Source organism: Eptesicus fuscus, chromosome 9, assembly GCF_027574615.1.
Source record: "Eptesicus fuscus isolate TK198812 chromosome 9, DD_ASM_mEF_20220401, whole genome shotgun sequence".
Taxonomy (NCBI): Eukaryota; Metazoa; Chordata; class Mammalia; order Chiroptera; family Vespertilionidae; genus Eptesicus; species Eptesicus fuscus.
The window spans coordinates 27,370,587-27,382,095 of NC_072481.1; the positions used below are offsets into that span (position 1 = coordinate 27,370,587).

General features: G+C 52.3%; 1 non-coding gene across 1 annotated transcript; it reads left to right on the plus strand.

Moving 5' to 3' along the window:
* Positions 1-1,960: 1,960 nt before the first annotated feature.
* LOC114235062 (U5 spliceosomal RNA) lies at positions 1,961-2,076 on the plus strand. Its single transcript, XR_003621244.2, has one exon. It is a non-coding gene; the product is annotated as a U5 spliceosomal RNA (small nuclear RNA).
* The last annotated feature ends 9,433 nt before the right edge of the window (positions 2,077-11,509 follow it).

The window sequence follows — 11,509 nt, forward strand, 5'->3', positions numbered from 1 at the left end:
TAACAGTCAGCCTGGCACCCCAGAGGCCAGACATCCAGGGGATCAGTGGGGGACTGTTCAGAAGTTGTGGTAGGAACCAGTGAGGCACTGTATTGAAGATGTTTGTTCTGTGAAGGTTGAACAGTCCCCTTGCACAGAGGTCTTGAAGACTCTGGCCACACCCCTGGACTAGAGTACCGGGCCTCACGCCATAGGGTGGGGGTGGGGCGGATCTTTTACTGCCTTTCCCCAACTATTCCAGGGCTCAGTCTCAGCCACCCACTCACCAGGAACAATCCCACCCTGAGAGCACTGCCTTCTCACACCTCACCCACCACCCCAAAGGCCAGATAATCATGTTCTGACCAAAAATGAAAAAACAACTAAATAAGCCTATTGCAGCTGAATCAACACTAAAAATACCTAAAAAGACTTACGAGAAGTGAGTAGTTGGCTTGGAAACTAGACCAGGGGGTGTACCCAAGGCGTCCAAGGGATGGAAGTTGGCTGGATTTGGGTCCGGGGGTGTTTGGGTCACTAGGAGCTTTTGGGCGGAGCAGAAGAGCTTACCAGACTGGAACATGCAAAAGCTGTCAGCCGCTGTGCCACTTACCAGCTGAGTGACCTGTGGAAGTTAGTTAACACCTGAGCCTCAGTGTCTGCCTCTGTGAAATGGGACGATGAGCCCTAACTGACTTGGCTCAGTGGATAGAGCATTGGGTCGGGAACTGAAGGATCCCAGGTTTGATTCTGGTCAAGGGCATGTACCTTGGCTGTGTGCTCTATCCCGGTGTGGGGGGGAGGGTGCAGGAGACAGCTGCTCTACGTTTCTAACTCTCTATCCCTCTCCCTTCCTCTCTGTAAAAAAACAATAAAAATACATATTTTTTTAAATGGGATGATTAGAGCCTATCTTGTGGGATGCTGTCTTTCAGGATTTTAAATAAAATCCTTTCTGTGAGAAATGACCTGGTATCTCCTAAGTGCTGTGTTTGTATAGATGTTAGCTTTTTCGAAAGGTTTTGCTGTGATTGTTTGCTTAGGGAAAAACCCTGAAACATGGAATGAAGCGTGTGTCCTGGTATGGCTGCCGCTGCAGGGATCCCAGCCAGGGAGCTCCATCGCCGGAGTGGTCCGTCCTGGGCGCTGACCACATCCAGTCTCGGGGACACGTCCGTGCTTGCAGGGCAGTGCACCTCACACGACTCTGACTTCACAGCCTCCCCCTCCCCGTCACTGACAAGAGAAAATCTGCGCTGTTTGCAGGCCCAGCTCCACTTAGCCTCTGCCGTCACCCCGGCTCCGGGCAGCGCCCTGCAGACTGGCCCTCACTCAGACACACCCCGCTGCACCCGAGCTGCTGGGCTGGCGGCTCACCTCCCGGATTTCACACAGCCAGGCCTCTGCTGGAGCTCTGTGCCCTCCCTTTGAGGAACTGTCCTTCAGATGCACCGGATGCCGTCTCCCCCGGGGGTGCTGGCGATGTGCCCCTCACGTGGCCCCACTGCCCCTAGTGTCTGTGCGGGACGGTCTCCGCTTCTGTCCCTAGAACTGCGAGGTCCCAGGACTGAACCTCAGCGATTGGCATTTACTGAATCCCAGCCCCATAAGGAACTAGGCACCCGGCACCGGCGGGAAACGCCCTTTCTTCCCCGGCAAACCGGGCGCGCTTCCCGGGCGGACCCGCGGCGAAGAGAGGAAGAGCGGCCGCCCCGGGTCCGACGGCGCCGCCCCGCGGGGGCAGCTGGTGTCGCGGACTAGCCCCGAGCGGCCTGTGATTTGCATACCCATCGTGCACCACGAAATCAGTCCCCACGCGGGATGCCCCCCGCAGGAACCTCCCGCCGCCGCCGCGCACCCCGCCTGTCAGGAAGCCGGGGCTCCGCACGCGCCGGGCGGAGCGCGGACCCGCGGGCACTCAGCAACCATAACCGAGCTGAGGGTGAGCGTGCTCTAAGCCGGCCGGGCGCCGGCGCCGGGCATACTCTGGTTTCTCTTCAGATCGCATAAATCTTTCGCCTTTTACTAAAGATTTCCGTGGAGAGGAACAGTTATGAGTTTTTACTCAATTTTTTGAGGCCTCGTTTTTACGAGGCTACTTTCTGAAAGTTAAAAAGTAGAAAGTGGTTCTCAGTGGTGCCTTCTTCACGGTTAACTTCGGGACTAGCATCCGCTTGGTACAAAGTCCCTGCGGGAGGCTCTCCATTGCTGATGTCCTCCCAGCATCCTCCCCTTCCCCTGGACCCAAGGCTCATGCTCCTTCCTTCCTTAGGTCTCAGACAAACGTAAGTTTACACTCTCCATCCTGTGCGGACCCGTCCCACCCCCACATCATCGTTTATCCTCTTTAACCGGCTTGCTTTCTTTCCTTTTCCTTCTTTCTTTCTTTCTTTCTTTCTTTCTTTTTTCTTTTCTTTTCTTTCTTTCTTTCTTTCTTTTTCTTTCTTTCTTTCTTTCTTTCTTTCTTTCTTTCTTTCTTTCTTTCTTTCTTTCTTTCTTTCTTTCTTTCTTTCTAGTTCCTTCCTTCCTTCCTTCTTTCCTTCCTTCCTTTCTTTTTTTCTTCCTTCTTCCTTTCGTTCTTCTCTCTCTTTCATTTATTTATTTATTTTTATGTTAATCCTCACCTGAGGATATTTTTCCATTGATTTTTTTTTTCCCATTGATTTTAGAGAGAGTGGGGGGGAGGGGAGAGACAGAGAGAGAAACACCAATGTGTCTCTTGGTTGCCTCCCGCACATCTGACCAGGGCCAGGGTCCTTGACCATAATCAAACTCAGGACCCTTCAGTCCTCGGGCGGATGCTCTATCCACTGAGCCAAACGGGCTAGGGCTTAACCGGCTTTATTTTTCTTCAGAACACAATCTAATTCCTGATTATAGCATACATTAATTTGTCTGCTGTATGTTTCTCCTCCTAGAATGGAAGTTCTGTGAGGAAGGGACTTCACCTAACTTGTTCTCTTATGGATTCCATGACCCCAAGTCAATGTCTGGCACATCAACAATAAATGGATGAATAGGTTTATTTTCTAAATCACATATATAGTATTTAATCTCTCCACCACAGTTATAAGCACTTGACAGAATTATTCATCCTAAGAATCCTATAGAATAGGTTCTATTATTATCTCTACTAGTGGCCCAGTGCACAGATTCATGCACATTGAAAGGAAATTAATTAGAAGAAATATTTTAATATTGCCTTTCTCTGTAATAGAAGTGTCAGAGATGAAAGAAAATTAGTAAAACATATATGAAAATAATATATAAATTGATTAATAAATAAACAATAACAGCATGATATAACAACAACAAAGACATGATATAAAAACAACAAAAACTTGATATAGAAATAACAAAAACATGATATAAAAACATGGATAAAAACAATGACTGATAAATTGATTAAACTTATTCTAACACTGAGGCCAGTATCAGACGGGGACAAATCAGTTCTTGGAATCAGAACAACCTCTCCTTCCCCAGATCCTGATAATACTTCAGCTTCGATTATGTTAGATCACAATCTTTTGATAATAAATCTAGTGCCATTACAAAGATCCCGTTTACTATTAAGATTTCTCAGTAGCATGATGATTGCACCTACTTTCAATTCTAATTTATGACAAGGCATTCTTGAAGGAGTAATACTTTTAAGAAATTTGGCCGAAACCGGTTTGGCTCAGTGGATAGAGCGTCGGCCTGGGGACTGAAGGGTCCCGGGTTCGGTTCCGGTCAGGGGCATGTACATTGGTTGCAGGCACATCCCCAGTAGGGGGTGTGCAGGAGGCAGCTGATTGATGTTTCTCTCTCATCGATGTTTCTAACTCTCTATCCCTCTCTCTTCCTCTCTGTAAAAAAAATCAATAAAATATATATTATTATTTTTAATAAAATATATATTATAATTTTATAAGAAATTCGATAGGAAAATTTTCCTTTTCAGCATCATTCGTTCAATTTAGTATTATTGTCGATTACACTGTCGTCTCTGAGTCTTTTTTTTTTAATATATTTTATTGATTTTTTACAGAGAGGAAGAGAGAGGGATAGAGAGTTAGAAACATCAATCAGCTGCCTCCTGCACACCTCCCACTGCAACCAAGGTACATGCCCTTGACCGGAATCGAACCTGGGATCTTTCAGTCAGCAGGCCGACGCTCTATCCACTGAGCCAAACCGGTTTTGGCTCGTCTCTGAGTCTTAATGCAATATCCGTTCCCCAGCCTTTTTCACCGTGTGGGAAAAGAATAGGATACTTCATTGCATCTAGTGTAGGAAATAGGACACTGATTTGTTCCCATTTTAGTGGCACTTGGATTACTGGGATCTGGTTTACAATGAATGAGCAAATCCCTTTCAAAAGGAGGTCCTCCATCTTCGTTTCTGAATATGACGGCAACTTCGGTTACATGGGGATAATTATATCTACCGAATCACTATTACGATCTTATTTTTTTTTAATATATTTTATTGATTGTTTACAGAGAGGAAGAGAGAGGGATAGAGAGTTAGAAACATCGATGAGAGAGAAACATCGATCAGCTGCCTCTTGCACACCCCCTACAGGGGATGTGCCCGCAACCAAGGTACATGCCCTTGACCGGAATCGAACCTGGGACCCTGGAGTCCGCAGGCCGACGCTCTATCCACTGAGCCAAACCGGTTTCGGCTATTACGATCATATTTAATCGCCATTGTTATTTCCGTGTGACGCCACCGCTTTCTTTCAGCTTCAGAACGTCAACAAAAACAACCAAATTCATGATCAACAATGACAGATTGAAACACAGCGTGCGTGCGATTGGCGCCAGTGAGAGCTTTATATGTATCACGCATGCACGAGTCAACTTAGCCTTTTATAGATATAGAACAAACTTGCTTAATTAGACCTGCTTTCTGATGGTGCTAAACTTTTTCCAGCCCAGTGAAGCATCCCAACTTCTCTTTCAGGTAATTGTCAGGAACACAGCAGTGAACATCAACACGAAACAGGTTATTGTAGATCATGCAGGGAGAACAAAGGGTAAAATATTTAACTGCAGCAGTGTTTGACTATATTCTGTGCAGTGAGAAAACCTGCAGTCATTTTCAAGGTCCACCATTTCTTACTTCTTTTTAGTTGGGTCAAGTTTCTAAGCTTCCTAAATCTCTGTTTTCCAGATAATGAAAAGAAAATAGGATTCCACCGAGTCTCCTATCTACCTAGTCCAGGACTTCTGTGAGGATCAAATGAGATGAGGAATGGGGAAAATGCTTCACAGACATTTGGTTACAGTGTAAAGAGTTTCCACCTGAGGCTAGTCCTTGCTACACAGAGGAAGCCAGGTGTTGCTACTTGACGTCATTACCCAGATGGTCAGGCACATTAGCCTTTTATATAGATAGATTTTATAAATAAATGAGGCATAGAAAGGTTGAAGAGCCTCACTCAAGTCACAAAGCCAGAAAGGGATGGAGCTGGGATTCAAACACAGGCAGCCTGGCTCCAGAAGAGTCACACTCTTAATCACTGTGCTACTGATGGGGTTCAGAACATGCTACCCCAAAATATGGCACCTTGGCATAATGAATATTTTAAACTGAAGGAATTTGAGAAAACAGGAAAGTCACTTTGACCTTCCCTACCCTCACCCTGTGGTAGGCAGTTAGACAGACATGAGCAGAGCAAGGACGATGGGCGGGTACAGAAGGTCACCAAGGTAGAAAGCCCCAGGTGCCCAGCAAAGGACAATTGTAGGGTGGGACCTCGCCCCCAGGGTGACCTTTCCTCCCCTAGCATATCGTGGTCATGGGGTTTGGACCCCCTGACCTTTCCTCCCTAGAGATAACATCTAGGCCTCAGTTGTATTTCAGCTCCAGGCCCAGAAAAGCAACAAAACCAGGCACCGCTGCTGACCTCAGGACCAGCTGCATTGGATAATCAATCAGTGGAGACCTAGACCCTGGAAGGACTCACCTGAAAAACTGCTGAATAGTCTATTGAGATCCTCCCCTGGGGCGTCCCCTAAAACCTCCACCCTTAAAACCCTGAGGACGGAGAACCCCGTGTGTTCTTCCCCCTCCCCCGACCCCCCTCCCCGTGCCCCAGGCTCCTTACCATTACCTTCCTCACTCCCTATCTCCAACGGCCCTTCCTTTACTTCTATAATGTGTTTCTATTTTTTTCTATGAATTACTTCTACCTCTGTGGTTTTGTAAATAAATGTTCTCTTATAGTTGGAGTCCTGGCTCTGAATTCTTTCCTAGCCGGAACCCAAGTACTGAGGTTGCTGAACCCAGGTCCGGTCTGACCCCACCAGACTAACACCTGGTCCCATTCCTGCTGCCCACTCCCTTCTCCCTAAAGACAGGCCATAACATCCTCAAGTGAGAGGAACCCTCCCTACACCCAGAGGAAAGTTACCATCCTTATCTCCAAAGACAAAGGGACTCCGAGAAGAATCCTAACCAACAGGCCTTGCTGAGTTTCCTCCAGTTACACTTCCCCCATATTCTTTAACCTATCATATTTCTCTGCAACCTATTCTTCCAGTCTTCATTTCCTTAGAAAGACTCCCATGTCATGTAAAGCTTAAATAAATGTGTATGCTTTTCTCCTGTTAATCTGTCTTTGTCAGACTAATTTCAGACCCAGCCAGGAACGCAAAGAGGGGCAAAGAAAACTTTTTTTGCAGGCTTGGCTCAGTGGTTAAGCATTTACCTATGAACCAGGAGGTCATGGTTCAATTTCCAGTCAGGACACATGTGGGGTGGCAGGCTTGATCCCCAGGAGGTAGCCAGTCAATGATTCTCTGTCATCAGTGATGTTCCTATCTCTCTCTCCCTCTCCCTTCCTCTCTGAAATCAATAAAAATATTTTTTTAAAAAACATGTACATAATCTTAACTTCTGTAATCAAATACCCACCTAGCCTTTTTCCACTTTGATGCAGTCTTCCTTATGTTCCCTCCTTAATTCCAAATGTATAAAAGAAACTACACAACTGCCCTGGCCAGTTTGATCGGTGGTTAGGGCATCATCCTGCCCATCAAAGGGTCATGGGTTCGAATCCCGGTCAGGACACATACCCAGGTTTCAGGTTCCATCCTCGTTGGGGTGCATGCAGGAGGCAGCTAGCTGGTCAATGTTTCTCTCATATTGATGTTTCCCTGTCTCTCTCTCCCTCTCCCTGCCTCTCTCTCTGGAATCGATTGAAAAAATATCCTTGGGTGAGGATTTTTTTTTTAAAAGAAACTGCATAGCCGAAACCGGTTTGGCTCAGTGGATAGAGCGTCGGCCTGCGGACTCAAGGGTCCCGGGTTCAATTCCGGTCAAGGGCGTGTACCTTGGTTGCGGGCACATTCCCGGTGGGGGGTGTGCAGGAGGCAGCTGGTCAATGTTTCTCTCTCATCGATGTTTCTAACTCTCTATCCCTCTCCCTTCCTCTCTGTAAAAAATCAATAAAAATATTTTTAAAAAATAAAGAAACTGCATAACTGTCATTCGCCAGAGCGTCTGAGATCTTGCTTCCCAGCACTGTCATCAGTTTGACTCAAAGTCTTTACAAGATTGGACATTTCTTACGTTGACAGATTCATGTTCTACTTGGTCAGCACTGTGCTTTTCTCACCAAAGATCTCAGATATATATATTTTTTTTACAGAGAGGAAGGGAGAGGGATAGAAAGTTAGAAACATCGATGAGAGAGAAACATCGATCAGCTGCCTCCTGCATACCTCCCACTGGGGATGTGCCCGCAACCAAGGTACATGCCCTTGACCGGAATCGAACCTGGAACCTTTCAGTCCGCAGGCCGACGCTCTTTCCACTGAGCCAAACCGGTTTCGGCTCAGATATATTTTTATCCCATTGTAGGAATATACCATAGTTAATTGAACTAGCCCCCGAGGTTAAACTAATCCTCTAGGACATCTGGCTTGTTATCAATTCTCATCACCCAAACACTACAGTCGTGAAGTGGTATTGTTAATCATGTGCAACATGTTTTTGTATAAAATCTCTAAGATAGAGTCTGACTTTATTTTTTTCCAAATAGTTAATTCTCCCATATTTCAGATTAACAGCATTTTATTTCACAGCTCTTTTAAACTCTTTATGGCGGAGAAAAAAAAGATGGCGGCGGAGGTGAAAGGCTGATCTGTTGCCTCGCATGGCAGTTTCGGAAATACAACTGAAACATGGGCTGGTGAGGGGGGCGACTGCTGCTCGCGTCTCCCCAGACCGGGCAGCTGCTCCTCTCAGTCAGTACCGCAGCCGGGGCCATGGACTCGTGGGCGCCGCGGCGGCTGCTGTGGCGGCGGCCGCGGACTCGGCGCAGCGGCTCTCGGTGAAGGAAGAGACCATCTTTCTACAGGAGGGGCTAATCTGCGCCACCGACCTGGCCGAGCTGCGCAGTGAGATCCTCGGGGCCCCGGACGCCGCCAACACCGATTTGGAGGATTCTTAGGAGTTCTCATCTTACATTCAAGTCCTCTAGCCATTTTGACGGAGGAGAATCAAGAGGACAGCTGGGCTAAACAGGACGGCTGGGCTAAACAAAGGAACTGCGCCGCGCGCAGCGGTTTCAGGGGCGCGACTGGAGGACGGAGCGTCTGCAGCCCAGAACTACAGGAGAGATGGCTGAACGGCAGATTTACAGCTAAGAGGGAAGAGGAAACCAGCTAAATCGGAGGGGACGAGGTGCGGAGGCGAGTGGGTCGGGCTGGTGGCGGGGGAAAGGGGCTTTTGTTCCAAACCTAGGGGAGATTAGCTCTCTATCACCCTGAAATCCAGCTTCTGGGGACCCGCGGGAGACCCAGATGCCTGCGGGGAGAGGCGGGACTCTTGCGGAGGTGCGCCCAGCAATCAGTGTTTGCTGCGCTAGAGCGCGGAACGAGGGGACTTAGAAACTTGGAAGGCAGAAGGAGCAGACTCGCAGCCATTGCGGCTCGCCGCACCATGGCCTGTTGGCGCCCTGAGACCCCGCCCCACCCTGGGACCCGACCCACCCTGAGACCCGCCCCGCCCTGGGACCCGCCCCGCACGTTTTGAAGACCCGCCCCGCAAGTCTTGCAGGCGCATCTACGCTCCAAGCAATGGCTTATGCATGTGGGTGGCCTGCCCTCTGGCAGCGGACCAGATGAACTGCTGTTCTAGTCGGACTGCTCCAGGGCCACTCAGACAGGAGGAGGAAACTACAGTTTTTGCTGTAATCCCTGCTGAGTGCCTAAGGCAGTGGCTGATCTACGCCCCATTGGGGACCCAGAAACGAGGGCATCTGGTGGTCTGTGGGAAATGACACCAGACTTCAACCACGTGCATAAGGGACACATCCAACAGGCAGATTCAGTGAGCGCCAAAGCCTTGCTGCACCAAGACCCGGCCCATAGGAGTGTCTCCTGCACAGCAACTCTTCCTTTATAGACAAAGAGAGCCCTCCCGGTGACACCAGCAACAATCAAGACTTAACTATACAAGGGAGGACCGGGATGGAGGCATAGGGCGGAGGCCTGGATGTTGCCTCCCACAACAACTTTGAGGCTGCGACGGGAGAACGGAGCAGACACCACCCAAGACCACCGTATGGCTGGCTGAGTGGATGCTCTGCAGCTAGAATAAAAGAGGGGTATGCGGGATGATGCTGATGCAGATGACGGAGCGTGCTCGGCGCGGTCCCCCCGGCGGTCTCCGGCTGAGGGGGCGGCTCCACTGGCTGCCGAGCACGGACAGACGAGCCCCTGTGAGACGTGGGGTGGGGGACTCCGCGCTTGCTGGCCTCCGAGTCCTTCAGGAATCTCGGTGCCCCGGGGGCGGACGGGTGCGCATGCTCGGCGACCGGCCGCCGCTGCGGACCCAGGGGCCGGCGTGGCGACACCGAACCGGCCCGCCGCCACACACCGGGCACACCGGAGCTTCACCGAGCAGCCGCCCGACGAGTTCTGCGGCGGCCGTCCTGGAGCTCTGGCAGGATGGCCGGGGGGGTGGCTGGGGGGGTTGACCGGCGGGAATTGGGATCGGGAGGACGGGGCCCCGCTGGGACCCGGGTGCGGGCGGGGTTGCGCGCCTCTGGGCTCGGGAGTGGTCGCGCGCCTCCGGGTATGGGTGGGGCCTCGCGTCCCTGGGTCTGGGTGGGGCCCCGTGCCCCTGGGTCCAGGTGAGGCCGGATTCCGGGTCCGGGTGAGGCCAAGTGCCCCTGGACCCAGATGACGCTGGGTCCCGTGCCCGGGTGAGGCCAAGCGCCCCTGGGTCTGGGAGAGGCCAAGCGCCCCTGGGTCCGGGTGAGACCATGTGTCCCTGGATCCGGGGGAGGCCTCGTGCACCTAGGTCCAGGTGAGGCCACATGCCCCTGGGCCTGGGAGAGGCCACGCACCCCTGGGTCCGGGCGAGACCATGTGTCCCTGGATCCGGGTGGGGCCTCGTGCACCGAGGCCCGGGTGGGGCCGCGTACCCCTGGGTCTGGGGGAGGCCAGGCGTTCCTGGGTCCGGGTGAGACCGTGTGTCCCTGGATCCGGGTGAGGCCTCGTGCGCCTAGGCCCGGGTGAGGCCACGTGCCCCTGGGGCTGGGAGAGGCCAAGCGTCCCTGGGTCCGGGTGAGACCATGTGTCCCTGGATCTGGGTGAGGCCTCGTGCACCTAGGCCCGGGTGAGGCCACGTGCCCCTGGGGCTGGGAGAGGCCAAGCGTCCCTGGGTCCGGGTGAGACCATGTGTCCCTGGATCCGGGTGAGGCCTCATGCACCTAGGCCCGGGTGAGGCCACGTGCCCCTGGGTCTGGGGGAGGCCAAGCGCGCCTGGGTCCGGGTGAGACCATGTGTCCCTGGATCCGGGTGTGGCCTCGTGCACCTATGTCCAGGTGAGGCCACGTGCCCCTGGGTCTGAGAGAGGCCACGCACCCCTGGGTCCGGGCGAGACCATGTGTCCCTGGATCCGGGTGAGGCCTCGTGCACCTAGGCCCGGGTGAGGCCACGTGCCCCTGGGTCTGGGAGAGGCCAAGCGTCCCTGGGTCCGGGCGAGACCATGTGTCCCTGGATCCGGGTGAGGCCTCGTACACCTAGGCCCGGGTGAGGCCACGTGCCCCTGGGTCTGGGAGAGGCCAAGCGTCCCTGGGTCCGGGCGAGACCATGAGTCCCTGGATCCGGGTGAGGCCTCGTGCACCTAGGCCCGGGTGAGGCCACGTGCCCCTGGGTCTGGGAGAGGCAAAGCGTCCCTGGGTCCGGGTGAGACCATATGTCCCTGGATCCGGGAGAGGCCTCGTGCACCTAGGTCCAGGTGAGGCCACGTGCCCCTGGGTCTGAGAGAGGCCACGAACCCCTGGGTCCGGGCGAGACCATGTGTCCCTGGATCCGGGTGAGGCCTCGTACACCTAGGCCCGGGTGAGGCCACGTGCCCCTGGGTCTGGGAGAGGCCAAGCGTCCCTGGGTCCGGGTGAGACCGTGTGTCCCTGGATCCGGGTGAGGCCTTGTGAACCTAGGCCCGGGTGAGGCCACGTGCCCCTGGGGCTGGGAGAGGCCAAGCGTCCCTGGGTCCGGGTGAGACCATGTGTCCCTGGATC